At 39.4% G+C, this 18,054-nt stretch overlaps 1 protein-coding gene across 1 annotated transcript in view; it reads right to left on the bottom strand.

Moving 5' to 3' along the window:
* NMNAT2 (nicotinamide nucleotide adenylyltransferase 2) overlaps window positions 1-18,054 on the bottom strand; it is a 190,061-nt gene that overhangs the window by 159,487 nt on the left and 12,520 nt on the right. Inside the window, exons 3-4 of the mRNA XM_044267272.1 lie at window positions 6,158-6,620; window positions 4,477-4,739 (exon numbers count right to left, since the gene is read on the bottom strand). The gene's annotated coding sequence lies outside the window, so the exon portion shown is untranslated. The remainder of the gene's footprint in view (window positions 1-4,476; window positions 4,740-6,157; window positions 6,621-18,054) is intronic.

Below are 18,054 nucleotides of genomic sequence, written 5' to 3' on the forward strand. Positions count from 1 at the left end.
TCCTAAGGAAGACCTGATTATCTGGCACTGAAAGAGAAGTATTCCAATTGGCCAAACCTAAGTCATTTGCTCATGCTGGGTTCAAAGGGGAAGGGAAAGAGGAAGGAGGCCAACTCCATTCAACCTGCTTGGCTGGGCAGGATTGTTATAGAGAACTGTAAAGAAACTGGGCAAAATTACGTCTCCAACGTTGCTATAAGAAGAAAACACATAGTGTAGATCTGAAAGTCGATAATCTAATTGAACCCAGGAACATGTCTTGATAATATTCAGAACTCCAGTTTCTCGTAGGGAGTGAGCTGAGACTTACTGATTGGTGGGAAGGTAGCAACTGGTGGGAAGGGAGCAGAGCATGCCAAGGTAAACTTAATCCTAGATGAATCCAGGATGTTTGTGCTGGAGTTTCAAGGGCTGAAGAGAGTGATGGAAATACTCTTTTGAGGATGAGAACTAAATACTCTCTAAGAAGTTCTTGCCTGGCAACGAGAAGCTCTAAATTCCTTCAGTCTCTCTCCCTCTCTCCTCCTCTTCTCCCCCACCTCCCTGCTCCATGCCGCACCCCCACCGTTGCCTGTGCCACGCATCGACATCATCCTTTTCTCTGTACACCAGGTTCTCTGAAAGCTTCTTGGTTACTGCTGCTCTGTAAGAATGATCTGAATTTTCATGGGCCAAACTATGGTAGACTATACCTGACTTCCAATTCCCTATATCCACTACCTCAGTTTCTGTGTCTTGGTACAAACCGTAGAGATAGAATTCTATTAGCTCAGCTTGAGTCATGTAACTATCTTAGTTCACTCACCAGGGGCCAAAAAATAGGTCTGCATTTGCCCATTTATTCAGTTGGAGCTGTAAGGAGGCACTGGCCTGCTTCTACCACCCCAAACACACCAAAGCAAAAACCAGATGCAAATATAGTCCCTGTTACATCTTTTTTTCCCATATGACCTGAAATTTATGATATGAACATCTCTACTATGTTAACTAATATGGGGCATGCTTCTAAGGGCCACTATGACAGCACTGATCTATTACTTAAGAAGATAAATTAGTTAAAAGATTTTTGTTTCCTAATAGAAATTTATAAAGAAAGCCAAGGAAGGAGGAGAATGGTGTGGGGAAAAGTGCGTACCTCACTTTCTAGCCAATTGCTTCTTAAATATCTCCAGAACTGTTCCATTTTTCTTTATCTTTCTGCTACTTCCCCAGTTCAGACCACCTTTTCCTCTCTATTTAACTAATCCAAAAAATTCTGGCTGGACTTCCTGCCAGTAATCTTTCTCTCCTCTAAACCATTGTCTATATTCCAGCCAAAGGGATTTTTTTTTTTTCCTAAAATATAAATCGGGTCACTCTGCTTTGAATCCTTCAAACAATTTCCTAGCGCCCTCAGATGAAATTCAAACTTTTTTTAAAAAAGATTTTACTTATTTATTTGAAAGACAGAGAGAGAGCATGAGCTGGGGGGAGGGGGCAGAAACAGAGGGAGAGGGAGAAGCAGATGCCCTGCTGAGCAGGAAGCCCCACACCCAGGTTCAATCCCAGGACCCTGAGATCATGACCTGAGGTGAAGGCAGCTGCTTAACTGACTGAGCCATCCACATGCCCCAAAATTCAAACTCTTAAAAATCTTACAAGTCCCCTCATGATCTGGTTAACTGCCTTCCAACCTCACTCCACTCCCTCTGCTCCAGCCACAGTGAACTTCCTTTAGTCATCAAATGTAGAATGTTCTCTCCTACCCAGCAAATGCCGACCCAGAATTTATTTCCTGAGGCTTTGGTGAGACCCCTAGGCCTGAGTTAATGCCTCTCTTCATACGGGCTCTTTTTCTTGTATCTTTGCATTATTACAGTGTCCTGTACTATAACTGCCTTTTGATTTGCTTATACCCTTCACCTACATTTACTCAGACCCTACAACAATGTACCAGGCAGTATGCTTAGCACTCTACATGCGTTATCTCATTTTATTTTTACTATGTCTCAATTAAGTACGTTCTTTGATTATATCTGGCTTACACATGAGTAAACTGCGACTTGGAGAAGTTGTTCAAGCCAGACAGCTAGTAAGTGGCAGAGGTAGGCTTTGAACCTGGGCAGTCAACCAGACACTTCTAATATCCTATCTCTCAACAGGAATAGCTTCTGTCTTGTTCACCGTTCTGTCCCCACTTAACTACCACAGCGTGGCATTTAGCAAATGTGGAATCCTTTTTGCTTACGGCTGACTCCACTCTTTATGCATAATTTTTATTCTTTTTTTTTTTTTTAAGATTTTATTTATTTGAGAGAACGACACACAGAGAGAGGGAACACAAGCAGGGGGAGTGGGAGAGGGAGAAGCAGGCTTCCTGCTGAGCAGGGAGCCCGATGTGGAGCTCAGTCCTAGGACCCTGGGATCATGACCTGAGCTGAAGGCAGACGCTTAACGACTGAGCCACCCAGGCATCCCATAATTTTTTATTCTTAATCTGAGTTACATGACTTAAAAACCAAGAGGCCTGCCTGCCCCAAATAAATCCCCACCAGTATTTGTAAAGGCTGCAACTACAAGATCTGTGCCCCTTTTCTTCCCTCCTCCCCTCAAACTCTCTTTTAGGCCATCATGGTGGTGTTTACTCTGTAAGAAGTTTGAAGTCACTGTCTTGAGCAGGTTATTGTCAGATAAAAGTAGATATTTATTCCCAAAGCCCTGTAGGCACATTCCTGAACTTTTGGCCCTCGGAAGTCAGAAATGACACTTCTTAGACTCCTTTGCAACTATTTCTGGACAGTAACTGAATTCTGCTGGGGCAACACGCTTGCCTGAGATTTGGAGGGCAGCAGTGAGGCGAAGGCCACCTTGCTATTTCTCTTGCGGCCAAGTAATACTCGATGTGAGTTTGAAGCCAGAACCCACATACCAGTAGTCCTCAGATTCTAGTCACAGAAGTCCTGGGCATTGAGAGGCAGTTTGGCAGCTGACCTCTGGACTACGGCTACTGAGGTGTGCCCTTAAAAATCTAGACCCCAGTGGTGGCCCATAACTTCCCCTTGTTTAGCTCTTCCTGCGAATTTCATAAGCACCGAATTCCTTGTTTTTAATCCCTTTCTGCTTAAAATACCTACAGTTGTTTCTGTTTCCTGAATCGAAATCCGACACACCCCCTTAAATGCCGTATCTAGCTGTACCCACTTTTCTGTGCGGGCAAGAGAAAATTATATGTAAATGCAGTTATTTTGGAAATGTAAATATGCGATGAAAAAGAAACTGATTGACAGGAGTTAGAATAATGGGTGAAAGAATTATAGGTTTTGTGCATGTGTATTTCATGAGTAGGGGAAGGGAGAACGTGGGAGGGATGAATCAAGCAGAATGACAGATAATAACTGGGGAAACAAAGATGAGCAGAGGACCCCAGGGCTCTACAAGGGGCTAACAGAGCACAATTGTAATTACTATGTTATTATTATGATGAAGAATTTGATCCAATAATTGCTTACATGTGTAGGGCCATCTAGTACACACAGTGCTCTCACATATGTTATTCTGTTGGATCCTTACAATGAATGATTCTGTGAGCTAAAGCATTTACAGGCCCTGTTCTGGATTTTTCATCTGTGGAAAGAAAGCAAGTTTCAGGAAGTTTAAGTGACTTCCTCAAGGCTGTAGCTAGTGGAAGTGACTTCTTCAAGGTTGTGTCCAGATCAGAACATCAAGGGTGCTGGATACAGAAATTAGTTTGGCTTGAGAAGGAGGGAGAATTGAAGATTTCACACCATCAAGGAGGACAGACATGCTATTTTAAATCTGAACACAAAGGCTGCAGAGCCTACTTGTAAATATCCTTGCCTTTCTCAAGACTAGAAGGTGCCTCTTTCTTCTTTCTTAGCCACTAGTTCCTGGGAGGTGGAACCTGAACAGCCTGGCAGTGGGACCGAGGAGCAAAGTGGAGTCAGTCTGTCTACTGCGTAGGTAAAGTTCGGTATTCCGTAGGTGGTCTTTGACTTGATGCTCCCATATGGCAGTAAAGTCATTCTTGCACTTAAAAGTCTGACTGAGTTCTGATTACTCATCATGGAAAAAGGCACTAGGGTGAAGTTAGAGACTTAGTTTTGGCTGTAAGGTAATATGTAAGACAGAACACTGTTGGAGCGCTTGGCTGGTTTAGTAGGTAGAACATGTGACTCTTGATCTCAGGGTCATGACTTCAAGCCCCACACTGGGCATGGAGTCTACTTAACAAATAAATAAAATTGGGAAGCAGCTCTTTCTGCCCACAGGTCCTGCCCCTGTGCTTTAATAAACCACCATTTTGTTAAATAAATAAAATTATTAATTAAAAAAAAGAAAAGAAGGACAGAATACCCTTTGGTTGCCCCTATCAGAGCTTATGGTAAAGGGAACACAGAGGGCCCCTGGTGTTTGCATACACCTCCCCCTCATTTCCCCTTCAGCTCTCACACTTTCTGTCACATGAGTCAAGCCTACCTTAAGATGCAGATAAGCAAGGGGTCCTGCTAGGAGACAGAGCTATTTCCATGAGGGCAGTAGGATACATATAGAGCTGCTCAGAAGTGGCCTGGGATCGGGAAGAATGAAGAAACAGGTCATCCAGGGGAACCAAAAGGAGTTGACGCCATGATTTCCTTCTTCTATCTGGAGGACGCTTTAGTATCTGGTGAAAGGAAGATAGATCTCCATCCTGGGGTTGACTGGCACCACGATAAAACACCGATGCATCTGATCCTGACCTTGGAATTTGTGGAGAAAAGGAAACACTGTCTTAGGAAGACTACAGAGCTTCCCCCACTTTTGCCAGGTCTGACGGCATTTGCCCTAAACTAGCCCCTGTCTCAGCAAACAGAGGCAACAGTCACTCTAGGGTTAGCTAGGCTTCTAACTGCCTTGGGTAGAAGAGAAAATGAAAGCAGGAAGGGAGGAACTCACCTTGTCTGTGACTGTCTGTCAGGAAGGAGGATCTAAAGGGGACTCAAAGAAGGAGAAGGGGAGTCTGAGACTGAGAGCTAGTGTATGTGGATACGAGCAGGTAGACATTTTTTAAAATTACAGGTAGACACACTCTAGAAAGCCAAGTGCAAGGACATTATAGACCATTAGGAGTCCATAAAAATATACTATCAGCCTTCCCCCACCAAGCTTTGTTGAGATAGAATTAACAAATAAAATTGTGTATATTCTAGGTTAACAACGTGATTTGATATATGTACACAGTGTAAAATGATTACCACAACCAAGTTAATGAAGACATCCAGTTCACCCTCAGTTTTAATGCTGACAGATGGCCATGTAGCTCTTTGAACCAAAGGTGGAAAGATGCATTTAGAGGTCCCAAGCTCTGGAAGGTCTGTGATTTCACTTTGCAAAGGTGGGGAGGGTGAATTCTATGACGCGTCTTTATGGCTGCTTGTGGTTAATGTTCTCTAGAACTGCCCTTGTGCACATGTCTATCAGCCTACGCAGGCTACAGATTTTTCCCCTGCCATCCCTCTGGACGGGAGCTCTTCTCACTCTCCACACCTTTTATTTTTAAGTGAAGGGAAGAAAGGAAATTTTGAGGTGAGTTTGAAAGTCATGTTTTCTGACTATTTACTCTAAACCTGGGTGTGTGGAGGGGGTTAGAGGTTGGCAGAGACTGTGATCACAATTTTTCAAATGAGAAAAGGGTCATGGGAATCAAATGATTTGTCCAAGATCATTCTTTCATGATCATGGCATGGCCAGGATTTGAACCAGTGCTGTCAGAGTCCAGGGTCCACTCCCGTTTCAAGGCTTCAAGCTGCCTTTTTGAAGGGAGACTGTGGGTGGGGGTACACACCTTTCTTGGTCAACCGCAGGACAGTGAAGTAGGTAAGGGTCTTTTGGCTCTCAAACATGATATCTAAGACTAGAAAAAGATGGAAGGCTATGCCAGCTGAATATGCCAGCCCAGTGACATTTCTAGCTAAAGGCTGAGCACACTAACTTTCCAGAAGCAACTGCCAGCCAGAGTCCCCGGAGCTGGAATTCCAGTGATACATGGGGTAGGTAAGACAGTACTCACTGCCGATAATCACCAGCACCTTTGCTCTGCTTCCTCCCACACCAGCCCTCCTCCGCTGAGGCCTCCCTTCCCCTTCAGCTGTGAGACTTTCAAAGTTTTCTGGCTCACCTGGTCTTTGAAAGCTCTCCTACTTCGAGGATCTCTTAATCTCAGGGGACAGCTCTTTTAAGGAAGACTTCCGGACAGAAGGAAACCACCGGCTGATTTTGGTAAAAATGCTTTAAAATCTTCCTGTAGGCCCATGACTCAAGGCTATCCATGCGTTGAGGTGGTCTCCAAGAGGATGTGAGCAAATTCATCCCAGTAGAGGAACTGTTACTTGTGAATAGTAAAGGATTCTTCTCCTCAACTAAATGGCACCAAAAGGGTTCTCTGAAGTATAATTAGAAAGGATGGGTCTTTCACTTTCTCAGCCTCTCTGGAAAAATGCAGGAGCCATAATGTGGATTAAAATGATGTATGCTATTGAAAAGGAGGCAGTTTCACAACACAATGAATAAGAAACTGCCTTTGAGGCTGTGACGTTGTTCTCCGTTCTCTTACCATTGTGCTCCTCAGCAAACCCAGGACACTGAAAGAAAAGAAAGCACTTTTCACAAGAGAATGACCTAAATCAGCTTTAATTTCTCAATCTTGGGAACAGAAATCAGAGGGGGAAGAATGAAGGTTGCTCACGCCTTTTCCTAACAGCACCTCTAAGGAAAAAATAAGCAAGTTCGGACAAGATGGGCCTTTTTCTTTTCTTCCTTTCTTTCTTAAGATGGAATTTTTCTAAGTTTAAGGTGGGGTTTGGTATATTTGTTTGAGGTATGTGTGTGGGGAGAGGGAAGTGTCTTGCTTGGGGAGCATAAAAACAAGAGTTTCCATAAAAACTTTTGTTATGAGAGATGTGAATACTATTGAGAAAAATATAACTTAAAGTTTAATATGTATAGGGCGCCTGGGTGGCTCAGTGGGTTAAGCCGCTGCCTTCGGCTCAGTCATGATCTCAGGGTCCTGGGATCGAATCCCGCATCGGGCTCTCTGCTCGGCAGGGAGCCTGCTTCCCTCTCTCTCTCTCTGCCTGCCTCTCCGTCTACTTGTGATTTCTCTCTGTCAAATTAATAAATAAAATCTTAAAAAAAAGTTTAATATGTATAAATCCATGTTTACATGTAAAGAGGTAATTAGGCAGTAGTTATTTGACTGTTGACGGATTTCTTGTCTTAGAGTCGCAAATAGGATTTCCCTAAATACCAAGATTCCTCATAATTTAAGAAATTAAATTGAAAAGCCAATATTGTTTTAATTAGCCTATGTTTCTTTTAGTTGCTCCCTTGATCGACCACTCCTCCATCCTGTATACACAAAAAATACACATGCTAAAGAAGGTTGCAGAGAGAAATGTTTAAGAAGCTCGGTAGATCCATTGTATACAAAGAATTCCTTACGGCTTGTCTGAATGATTCATTCTTGACCTTGGCCAGCTAGCCCAGTTTTTCCTGAGAAGATGTGGTTTAAAGTGATAGACATTCAAGTTACTAAAATTATTCTATAATTATTTTTATTTCAAACTAACTAAGACTTACCTTCTTTCTACTTAGTCTGAATGAATGTGATAGTATAAAGATTATAAAGCGATTCAAGAAAAATTCCAGTCAAAGAGAAGGGTGGTTGAGATGCTTTTTACTTACTAGATTTGGACCTTGCCTTTGAAACAGAAAGTAAAAAAGAGCCTTTTCTTTTATGGGTGTGGTAGACACTGTCGGTTGCCAATTCTCTTCCTTTTTTCAGGCAGTCATTCCCACCTCTCTTCAAAGCCAGTGTAGCTATGTGACCCAGTTCGGGCCAATAATACATGAGGGGAAATTGGCTCAGGTGGGAGGATGGATTTACTTCTGCCAATAATTTTGATTTCTGATTAAAACAGAGGTGGGGGTTTGACAAAATTGTATGAAGATGTGGTCTTAGAGCTGTAACAGCAAGTTTCTTACCATCAGATGACCATCCAAAGATAAACATTCAACACTCAAGGATGTCAGAGTGGAAAGATTTTTAAAAAAGAACCTTTAATGGCATCATTGAGACACTTCCCAACCCTGGAACCATTTATCTCCAGGTAAATGTACTCTTGGTCACATGATCTCTGACTTGCAGCTCTATGTATCCTGACTAATACAACAAACTTAGCAAAGGAAAGGATTCTTCAGCTAGGGCGCCATTTACCCCATTTGACATCTCTGTGTAAATTAGAAAGATACTTCTTCCTCTAGATAAATTTTAGGTCCCACTTCCTTTGCCAGGTGCCCTGGTCCCATTATTGATTTTGCCCCCTTATGAGATACATGGGAGGCCTGCTTCTGCTCAGAGGACTCGGGTTGACGTTGCCAATTCCAAATAAGGAGGAGAGGGCAATGGGAGTTCCTTCTGTTTTCTGCCACTTGTTGACTTAATTTGATTTTTAACTGAGTGGCTAAATTTCAGGCTGTTGTTATTGCTATTGCTTTCCATTTTAAACAATGAATTTGTTTGTAACTCCAAATCCAACATTAAACTGTCCATTATTCAAAAATACAATTCTGGGAAAAATACCAGTTAATACAAAATTCTTTTTTAAGTTCATACCACCATACTTCGGCTAATAACCTGTTAAAATTGGGTTGACAAAGACAATATTGAAGCAGTATATCACTTGCAGTATGAAACTGTTATGGTGCAGATTAATTCTCTTATTCCTCTATTTAAACTACTAGAGGCACTTCTTCTGCATGAGAAAGAGAGGTAGCATGTCATAATTTAACTTTCACTTGATGCAAATAAGAAATTTACATACTAGGTCAGTTACTACGCTTTAGCTGGCACTAAGTCATCATCATCATTTATACCCAAAAATTCAAGTTATTAAAAAACTTAAGTCAAAGTATTTTTCTATGACAATATCTTTCCAGCTATTATTATCATTGTAAAAGCTTAGTTTTGTCTACATAACTGGTAAAATTAATTAACATAACTACAACAGTAGTTATGCAGGAAAATTATTGCTGTTTTGACTTTAAGACATGCAAATTTACAGGAGTGTGACATGCTTTTCCACTCATTAAATATTATACGCTGTTACTTTAGATATTCACTGGTACAAACTCAGCTAGAAACAAACATGAGGACTAACACCATATGACAAGATCCAGAATAATCTCATATTAGATGATCATAAAATATAGACACAAGATTTTTAAAATCCTTTTTGAACTTACAGATGCATTTGAAAACTCTGAGATAGCGCATTTAAAATGTCTAGGTTGGCAGCTGAATGGACAAAGTCCTCATCATAAGTAAACTCAGATATGACAGAGATGTCAGAACTAGACCATATATGATACATAATATATGTAAACATATTTACTTATATATTATCCATATATTTTACAGATAAGTGTACATTTGTATGTTTATAGTTATATATAACTGTATATATATAAATATATAATATATACTATATATAATATTATAATATATAATATATAAAGTATATAATATATACTATTATAAAATAATATTATATATAATATATAAAGATATTATATAATATGTAAATAAATATAAATATAAATAAATATATGTATAAATATATATTTATATATAAGTATATATACAGAGAGAGGAGTCATACAACTCAAGATTTACTATAAAGTTCTAATAATCAAAATAGTATGAAATTGGGAAGAGGAGAGACACATGGATCAATGAAGCAGAAAAACCCTGAAACAGATTCATCAATATATAGTCAACTAAATTTTGACAAGGTGCAAAGTCAGTTCAATGGAGAGAGTATGATCTTTCCAACAAATGCTGCTAAAACATTTCAACATACATATACAGGAAAATAAGGAAAAAAATAACTTTAACACATGTTTCACAACTTAGGCAAAAATCAACTCAAACTGGATCATATACCTGAATATAAAATATAGAACTATCAAGTTTTCAAAAGAAAATACAGAAATTTGCATCCCCTTGGGTTTGGTAATTAGTTTTTAGATATGTTACCACAAGCACAATCCATAAAAGGAAAAAATGAATAAATTGGACTTACTGAAGTGAAAAATTTTGGTTTTGCAAAAAAAAAAAAAAAAAAAAAAAAAGGTTAAAAGAATGACAAACTTTAGAGGTAGAGAAAATATTTGCAAATCACATGTCCAATAAAGGACTTGTAGCCAGGATATAGCGAACTCTTATAACACAGCAAAGCATAAATAACCCAATTTAAAAAAAAAGATGAGATACTTTTCCAAAGAAAATGATACAAATGGAGAAAAGCATATAAAAAGATAGACTAAGTCATTAATTATTAGGGAAATGCAAATGAAAACCACAATAGACACCTTCATTACAATGGCTAAAAAAATTTTTTTTAACTGACAATTCCAAATGCTGGTTAATACATGGTGCGCGACCACTGTCAGTCAGTGCTCATGGAAATACAAAATGGTACAGCTAGTTTGGCAGTTTCTCAACAAAGTTAAACATACATTTCTCACATGGGGCAGCAATCTGAGTCCCAGGTAATTATGAAAGTGAACCGAAAACTTGTATATACAGAAAGCTATAAATGAATATTTATAGAAGTTTTATTCATAATTACCAAAAACTAGAAGCCACTGAGATGTCCTCGGGAGGTGAACAGATTAACAAGTTGCAATATGTCTACGCAGTGGAATATTATTCGGCAATTTTAAAAAATATGAACTTTGGATTCACACAACAACAAAGATGAATCTTAAATGCATTTGCTAAGTGAAAGTAACCAAACTGAAAAGACGACACACTCTACGATTCTATTTATGCAGCATTCTGCAAAAGGCAATACTATAGAGACAGAAAACCCAGATTGGTGGTTGCCAGGAGCTGGGAAGGGTTTGACTGTAAAGAGGTGCACAGTTTAGATTTTAGGTGATGAAGGTGTTCTGTGTGGTACTGTGGTGGTGGATACACGACCACCTGCATTTGTCAACACCCACAGAATGGTACACTTATTCTAACAAGGTGTAATTTACTATAAAACTAAAAGTGAAATATACTATATGCAAATTTTAAAAATGCATGAGGATGTGGAGGAATCCCAGGATAGAATGCAGACTAAGAAATCTACCTGTATTACAAATAGCCTACCTATCTGAAACGGGTGGGGGGAAAGGAGCTGACCTAAGTAACTTTGGAAATGTGTTTGGACTAAAGCAAAAGCTGCTTTACTATAAGGGGTGTAAATTGGTGAATTTGTTCTCACAGGGGTAAAAGTCAGCAATTCTGAAACTACTTTGCATGTATACTAGGGTTGAACAAATAAGTCAATAAATTTTAGCTAATGGAAGCTAGGTTTCTCACTGTCAAAAAAAAAAAAAAAAGAAATTACGAATAAGCAGAGAAGGCTAGAATGAATTCTGGGGTTCTAGATTAAATCTGGTGATTACCAGTATGGGGACGCCTGGGTGGCTCAGTTGGTTAAGCAGCTGCCTTCAGCTCAGGTCATGATCCCAGCATCCTGGGATCGGGTCCCACATTGGGCTCCTTGCTCGGCGGGGAGCCTGCTTCTCCCTCTGTCTCTGCCTGCCATTCTGTCTGCCTGTGCTCGCTCTCTCTCTCTGACAAATAAACAAAATCTTTTAAAAAAAATAAAATAAAATAAAATAAATCTGGTGATTACCAGTATGAAATCACTATGAGTGTGTTGTCACAAGTAGAAAGACATAGAAATAAGTATTAATTTGTGTGTATATATATGGGTCGGCAAACATACATTTCCTTGTCTATTTGCCAAAGGGCCTAGAAGCAATGATACACATTAGCCATGAGTGCCCAGACCTGAACTCCAATAAAAGAAACAAAGCCTCCTTGAAGAAATGGCTGATTCTGTGACTAGGACAAGGAAAATATATAAGTTGGAAACTTCTTGTAGTGCCATAAAGAAAGGAAGTGCTCATGAATGGAGGGAGGGAGAGATGGAAGGAAGGAAGGAAGGAAGGAATGAAGGGAGGGATAGGGTATATTTGGAGGTATCCAAGACTACTAACAAATGTGGTGCCATGCTAGCAGAAGAACTCACAGGAATTACTTGCACTAATGGCTAAAATCTATTACAATGACACAGTAAAGTTACACAGTGAACCATTAAGAGGGATTAGGCAGAATCTAGAGAAATCCATATACAGAATTTCCCTTCCAGGCCAAGATGGGGCAAGCCAGGTGTGCCTCCTTTTTTGGTAGTGGCATGCATTGAAACATTTCTCCTAGGGAAGCCCATTTGAGATTTGAGATTAGCTTAGGGATTTTATTTGGGACTAGTTGGCATCCTTTGCCTGGCAACTACCAAAATCCCAGTGTCTCAGAAGGAAGCAGGTGTTCAGTGCCTTAAGTGGACAAAACAACCTCAGCAGTATAGAGAACTTTTCTTATCAGGGTGGGGAACCTTTCACAGGGCAAGCTCCCAGATGCCATCCAAGAATGACCTTGCAGGCAGACCCTTCTAAACACAGCAGCTTCTGACCTATATTAACTTTTTCTTGTACAGGGCATATGAAAAGGACACAGGAGCCAACCTAAAATTACTCCCAAGGCTGAAATTGGAACAATCCAAACAACAAAATAAGTAGTTATAGCATTGGATTATAATTCAAAGAATAAAATAAATGCCAATGAGGTTATACTGATATAAATAAGTAAGGAAAATAAACAAATAAATTAGTTGTGGTAGGCATGTATAGCTTTCTTACAGAAGAATTTTAGATAATAAATGTAGAAGGAATCAGGGATATTGAAAATAACCATCAGCACACCACAGTGATAACTGCTGCAGTCAAGATCCCTTAAAATTAGAAACAGAATATATGCACAGCCTCAAAATATCTCACCAAAGGATATTTATTAGTTACTGTAATGGTTGAAACATTTATGTGCCCACAAATTCTTTGATAATTATCTTTCTTGGAGGTGAAGCTTAATTCCCTTTTCCTAAAATGAGGATTGGACTTACTGATTTATTCTAACAAACAGCATGGAAAGAGAAAAACAGTAACTTTACAGTAGAGAAGCCTGACAGACACCATTTTAACCAAATGACCAAAGTTAACATCATCAGTCGTAAGTCATATTGATATCCTGTACCCATCCCTCATGTGATGTGATGAAAAGAGCAGTTCGCCTCTGTGATGTCATTTCCTCAAATCCATAAGCTCAGTCTAGTCATGAGAAAATAACAGAAGAACCTCCATTCGGGGATGTTCTACCAAATACCTGACTAATATTCTTTAAAATTATCAAGGTCATGAACGACAAGGAAAGACAGAGCAACTATCCTGGATTGAAGGGGACTTAAATGCAATGACTAAATGTAACATAGACTGAATCTGAGAGCCAAAAAAAAAAAAAAAAAAGGTCATTGATGGAAAAACTGGCAAAATCAGAGTGAAGTCTGAAGTTTATAGTATTGTACCAATGTTAGTTTCACAGTGTCTGTCTTGTACTGTGGTTACCATGACAGGTTGACATTGGGGGAAGCAGGATGAAGGATATCCACGAGCTCTCTGTCTATCTCCAACTGTTCTGTAAATCTGAAGTTATTTAAAAAATAAAAATTTCTAATCATTTTGGCTAGCACACACTAGCTGTTAGCTTCTGTTAGTTAATTTACTTAGTAATCATCCCCAGAGGGTGCTAGTGTTAGGAAATCTCTTATTGTTTCTAAGTAAAGTGTGTTTTTAAGGATGAGTGATTTTAGTGGCATTCATAAGCTTGGGAAATTTCATTGCCCTTTAAATGAACAATATCATGATGGAAAGTGACTAGGCAGAAAGATCTAAAAATTAGTATTTGGTCAATTTTTGAGTTGCTGGGATACTTTGGTTTTATCGTACAATCTGTGGAAACCGGTTTCTAGAATGCCAGCCTGCATGGGCAAGAACTGGATGTGGGCTGTGACCCCCGAGGCAAGATGAGCTAGCTACACACAGCCCCCAAGCAGGCTGTCACCCTCCTGTCCCGCTACCGATGCTTGTGTTCTTGTGGCTGTTTGGAAGTCAGTGACCCGGGATGCAGGAATCAAATCAACACTAAAGCCAGAAATATCTAAAAATGGGACAGTATGAAAGTGCGGCGAGTGTGGGCCTTACTGCTGGTCCTGAAGTCTCTAGATACTACTTCAACAGTAGTCAAGTGAGAGGCCGCCCAAGAGTAAAAGGGTAGCCTTGGAATATGGACTTACTATAAGCTGTATTATATTCCTACCTGTGCTTCATCCTACAGTAAAATGCTTGTTTTTCTCTAAAAGAGCTTTATAGTTTTACCCTGGCTAAACTCCTTGCTTCAAGGCTTTTGTAAAGCTCCAGTGAAGTAGTTTTTGCTTATTAGTTATGTTTTTACCTACTTCCAGAAGGGATCAAAGATGGCTTATTCACCAAACAATTTTGCTAACCCTAGGCCTCCATTCTTTTCCAGACCATCTGTTCCTCTTCACCGTGAAGTCACAGTACTAAATTTGTGACAGTACAATAATTTCCATGGTAACAGGATGTGGTCTTCACCACTGAATCCTGATTTCACTCTGACCAAGATCAAGCAGCAGGAGGATTGGGGAGTATATGCTAACATTTTCTATTCTTTTTCAAGTTTAGTTTCTCTGAAATTCTTACTTCTGATTCTAAAATCTTAAATTCAGCCTGGATATGTGTTTTTGTATAGTTTACATATGAAGCATTTGTCCAGGAAATGATCAGATATACAAGTCAAAAAATAATAAGCTGAGAAGATCACACAAACCTACACACACACAGGATGTATAAACTTGCTCAAAGGTGGGATGGTTAGCAAAGTCTGGTTTGTAGAGAAGAAAAGAGAACATGGGATCCATTTAAAAGACATGAAACTTCTAAGCTAAGAGACAGCTCTGATGACTGTGATAAGCAATGGGAGGCAGATGACCCAGCTCCTACTCAACTGTTTCTTTATCTTGCTTAGCACAAGGGAGACATAAAATGGTCTTCCCATGTGAGCTCAGACCTTCCAGCAGGTGATAGATAGGCAGCTTTATTCTTACGAATGACCTATATCGGAATAGTTTGTCCATTTGTTTTAAACTTACACAGCTCAGTTACACAATTTTTCAAGAACTTAGAACATTTGCTCTGCTGTGGAACTGAGTAAAGAGCAAGAACTTTTAAGAGAACTAGTCATTGGAAATCACCAAAAAAAATACATCATTGGTGCATTAATCTAGCAATTTTACAGGGCAGGCTGTAATGGGCAAGTACTATTATATTAAGGCTTTGCTGGACATATTATATAATGTATTATATACATGAGATACATCTGTTACATATTATATATTAGATAGTATATAATAGAGTAAGAGTATTAACATGTAAGAATATTCCTCCACTTTGGTTCTCTCCCAGCTTCCTTGTTGAGTTGATGGGGTAAGTGGGGGAAAGTAATGGGGAAAAAGGGTGATAAGGGAATAGAAAGAACTAGAGAAGCTAAAGTGATTTACATTAATTTTTAAAAAGATAAGAAATTACCCACAGTGGAGAAGCTATGGAAGGAAGAGGAAGAGGACACAGGAAGTAGGGTAATAAGAGAGGAGGGAAATGACTGAAAAGCAAAGAAGGGCTATTTGGACAGCAGCTGCTCTGTGGTGTGGGGCTTTGGGGAAATAAATAAGGATTTTAATTAAGTTCTAGTTATGTGGTGTGATTTACTACTTTGCTACTTCTTTAAGACTAGGGTGAAGATAAATGATCTTTCAAAGCTCTTTAAAGATAGGTTTGCAATTATTCCTTTGAATGAGATGAAATGTTTAGATGAACATGACAGATGGAGTAACCCCTAGTTTGGTTTTACTAATATATAATCAGGCAGTCTTGATGAACACAATCAGTGGTGCCACCACTTACTGTTGTCTCCTACCCTTGGAGAATATGTTGGTCAGAGATGGGTAGCATTCTAATGGCCTGGTTTCTAACTCTAATGAAATTTAATTTTAGCTTTAAAGAATTTGGAATTCAGTTAAATCAAACATGGAAAGGTAGAAAAGTCACTATCATTGCTTCAGGGAGGCCTAAGGCCAAGGCTGAGACCCAATTTCTGAGGCCTAAGGGAAGGCGAGACTGGATTACAGAGAGCATCATGACAACTGAAGGGCAGGATTACACGGACAGGGAGACACTGCATTCAGGCCTGCTCCTATTTGGCACAGATCTCTGTGAGTCTTGCTACAGACTGCAACTGCCTCAGAAAATGCAGAACCTCCTGCTGGTACTCACATCTAGGGATATTGTAATAACAAGTGGTAAGGAAGACCTTGCATGAAGGTCATCGTTGCTTTTGATGTCATCATCATTTTCCAAGTATGAACATCATAATGCCAGGATGTGTAATGATTCAGGGGAGGGTCAGGTTACATAAGATGAAGGTGATTATCACGATAGGAACAGAGACCATGAGAAACGTAGAAAGGATCAGCTCTTCCCAAGTGTCCTATATAACTTTAGTCTATAATGTGTGCTGTGATTTTAAAACTGGGTTCTGTGGGAAGATAATTTTGAGCACATTGCATAATATATATATTTTTTCTTTTGGGGAAATATATACTTGCATGTTATAGGCTCTGAGAAGTCTCACCAAGAAAAAGAAAATCCTGCTTAAACTACTGTTGCTTAAACTTTTTAATCACGAAATACATTATGTTAACAACATCTATAAAGATCCAAAGAGGCTAGCATTATTCAGAACATACACTGATTAATATTGGGGTAAGATGATGTATAGGAAACCATCTTATAACAGATTATATTACTCTTATAGCTCCAAAAGAAACACTGAGGCATGTAAGTCTATTGTCAACCTATATTCAATTACTGTGACTTTTTTAAAATTACTGTGACTTTTGATCTTCCTGTACTTTCCATGTACAGCATCACCCTACCATATAGCCAGATGTTGTTTCATAAAAACTAGGTGAGGTTTGTATTTGGTACTCCATCAAGATGCATGCTTTTCTCAATTTTTCCCAAAAGCTCAGTTCTTTCATTATGCCTGTTACTATGCAGGAACTCTCATGTGGCAAATCTCAAGGGTGTGATCTTTTGCAGGATTGCATGCATCGGAGTTTTCTAACTCCCTCCCACCAAAACCAACCTGTTTCCTCAGTTAACTTTCTGCTAAAGAGAACCTGTGAATAAACTCATCTTGTCACCAGGCTAGTCAGGTTACATACGTGCAGCATTAACAGGGGTTTGTTGAAAATATACCTTTACCTTAGAAAAAAAAGTTCAAGGTAGGGGTTTTCAGAACTGGAGCAAGTTCGCAGGAGGAAATGTTTTGGGTTAGATGGATCTTTAATGGTTCACAGACTGTACCATTGAGAGTCATTCATTGTCTTTACATGAAGGGGACTCAATCTGTAATCTGATGCTCTACTTGAAGGAGTCATACTGGGGGCACCTGAGTGGCTCAGTTGATTAGGTGTCTGATTCAATCTCAGCTCAGGTCTTGATCTCAGGGTCCTGAGTTCAGGTGCTGGGTGTGCAGCCTACCTAAAATAAATTAAGAAGCCATGCTTGACTGTATGGTGTATTTCTTTTCAAAAGTCCTAGAATTGCTAGTGCAGTGTTTCATATGTAACATCAAGCATGGGGCAGTATCTTTTTACATTTAATGAATAAATAAATGGCTGCATGGCTGGGGATTTCTATTTTTATTTTTATTATTTTTTGATTTTAAAGATTTTTTTAAAAATTTATTTGACAGAAAGGGAGAGAGAGAGAGAGATCACAAGTAAGCAGAGAGGCAGGCAGAGGGAGAGAGAGAAGCAGGCTCCTTGCTGAGCAGAGATCCCGATGTGGGACTCGATTCCAGGACCCTGAGATCATGACCTGAGCTGAAGGCAGAGGCTTAACCCACTGAGCGACCCTCTAATTTTTATTTTTTATTAGATAATACATTCACATGATATAAAATGCAAAGGACACAAAAGAGTA

This window comes from Neovison vison, chromosome 10, assembly GCF_020171115.1.
Source record: "Neovison vison isolate M4711 chromosome 10, ASM_NN_V1, whole genome shotgun sequence".
Lineage (NCBI taxonomy): Eukaryota > Metazoa > Chordata > Mammalia > Carnivora > Mustelidae > Neogale > Neogale vison.